Here is a 2,613-nt window from a genome sequence, read left to right as displayed (position 1 = left end):
AAGGATCCAGTGATTAAATGGAATACACAAATGTAATTAAACTTGAAATCCATGAATAAAAATGCAATAAATTGTTTTAAAAGATTAAATATCTATGAATTTTAAATGCAGTGTTGGCAAAGAAATGAACTATGTCACTTAACAACTGATGTTGCACAACAAAATGAAAGGTGTGTCCAGTGTTGGCAATTGTCACACTGTGCCCATTTAACAATCACAAGATTAACACAACCCCTAAGTGCAAGTGGCTGATGCTTGTGACAGACACAACAATTTGAAGATTCATCCTCTGATACAGATAAGCTGTCTTGACTGTCCTCAAATATGTTTTCATCATCATCATCTACATAATATGCAGAAGGACTAGGTTGAAGAGAAGAAGGGATTGTAATCATAGGTGATGTTTTCGAAAGTTTTTGGGCTGTAGTACAAGATTTCTTTGAGAAAGTAGGTACTATTCTGATATTCATTATTTCTGTACTTGCTGACATCACAGTTGAGACAGATGATTTCCTGACAGTGAAACTTGTGGAATTGTCTAGAACAATTGGATGCTTCTTTGTAAGGTTTTGAAGCTGATAAGTGTTGCATGATGTTGACATTCTTCTTCTTTGCTAGGCTACCAGTAAAGAACGGTGTAACAAATTTTTTGTGTGGCTTTCGGGCAATTTTTTAAATTTTTCTCTTCTAAAGAAATCATGTATGTCTTCATCTTTCTCTGATGTTTTGGCATTTATAACAACATCTTTATCGTACTCCTGAGTTGCTGCTTGAGAGGTTTCTGTACTTTGTTCTTCACCATGACTGGCATCATTCTCCACATGGTAAATGGTTGATGGTGCTAACTGGGAATCCAAAATTCTCATATTTGAGAATGGATAAATTCCCGATTTACCAAAGCAAAAATTAAATTTCAGGGACATTGCCTTCAAGTAAGGTTTGCAAATAAGTTTTGCAATGACATACCTTGTTACTTGTTGTCCTGGGTTCTTCTGCAGGAATAGCTGACATTCACTGTTGTACATTGATTTGAAGGGTCCAAAAATACCAATGTCCAGAGGCTGGGTGACATGGCTTGTATGAGGTGCAGTAGAAAAAGAATGACATTGTTTTTATTCGCCCAGTCTAGAAGTGTTGAAGATATATGTGATTTATGACCATCGTACAGTATGAGGGTGGGCTGTGAGTTATTTCCATCAGCTGTTCCACTATGCTTTGCAAAGTGTTTGGTGATGTAATTATGAAATATGGTTGAGTTTGACCAACCACTATCTGACATCTCCCCAACAGATCCTGGAGGAGCACCATTTAACAACTGAGTATTCCACTTCTTCCCAGGGAAGACAAAGTATGGTGGGATGTGGTTTCCAAATGCATTGCCACACCCAATGATGGTTACATTTCGTGATCTTGTTGATGCCACTGCTTGTGCCTGAGTATCCTTGCCACATACAACTCTTGGAGGTGAATGCTCAGTATAGATTCCGGTCTCATCAATATTAAATATTTTATCTGGCCTTTCTCTTAAATTGTTGACTGTAAGGATGGTTGATAGCTCCTTATAATAGCGGTTTAGTACATCCCTTGAAGCACATTTTGCTCGCATGATAGATAGCTTGTGTGACATGGCAAGTTTTAAATCTGGCCACCTGCACATAAACCCATAAAACCAGCAATCAGTCGAAGGTCGTTCACTTGGATCTTTTTTTCCACAAGACACTGCATAGTCTGCTGCAAGGTACTGCACATTTGGCTTTGTATATCCATATCCGATATGAGCCATATACTTGAGATGATCTACCAGTTGATGCTCTTCATTATCACTGAAGAATCTCTCTGGACCTGTCTTGGCATCAAGGGATACATGTCCTCTAGTCCTATCTCTCAAGGTTGACTCTGGAACACCAAACTGCCTAGCTGCATGATAAACAGACATGCCTGCAAGAGTTGCATTAAAAGCTCTATGTAAATTTGTATAATTATATATATATATATATATATATATATATATATATATATATATATATATATATATATATATATATATATATATATATTAAGGTATAAATAATAAGGAATGTGTTGTTATTATTATTATTATTTAAAAATAACAAATGGAAACAGTTAAGTGTTAATAATTTCATATTTATGTATGATGCGCATGATCATTATTTACGTTTTGTCCATTTTGGTCCTTATTGGCTACCATAGAATCTAATTCCATGCCATAGAATCTAATTCCATGCACAGCCTTGATATGGCTTGTACGTCACCAACGGTATATAACCTATAATTATTAAAGTGCAGACGACACATTTAGTATATTTAGTACTCAAGACCGATGTAGATATTAAAATTTTGATAGTACTTTTGTATATAGTGATCCATGAAATTGCATGCGCCTTAACAGATAGTGTGTTTCTGGGTTTTTCAAAGTATACTTACCAAAAATGTTGACATTTTGATGAAATTGTGTTCTAACCGATCTGCGTAACCTCTTTTCTGCAACTTTACCAAGGTAAACAGCCGCTAGGCATCGTATGTGCAAGATTACTCTTGAAATCCCGTTTGCGGCGATAATATAGAGCTCGCGATAATACAGTATTTGACTAT

General features: G+C 35.9%; 1 pseudogene; it reads right to left on the bottom strand.

The window, feature by feature from the left end:
• Positions 1–363: 363 nt before the first annotated feature.
• On the bottom strand, positions 364–1,966 carry LOC149799715 (uncharacterized; annotated as a pseudogene).
• Between the last annotated feature and the right edge of the window lie 647 nt (positions 1,967–2,613).

This window comes from Sinohyriopsis cumingii, chromosome 5 (assembly GCF_028554795.1).
Source record: "Sinohyriopsis cumingii isolate HCF-2022 chromosome 5, ASM2855479v2, whole genome shotgun sequence".
NCBI lineage: Eukaryota > Metazoa > Mollusca > Bivalvia > Unionida > Unionidae > Sinohyriopsis > Sinohyriopsis cumingii.
Note: the sequence above shows the minus strand (reverse complement) of the source record. Positions and strands in the feature narration are given on the sequence as shown.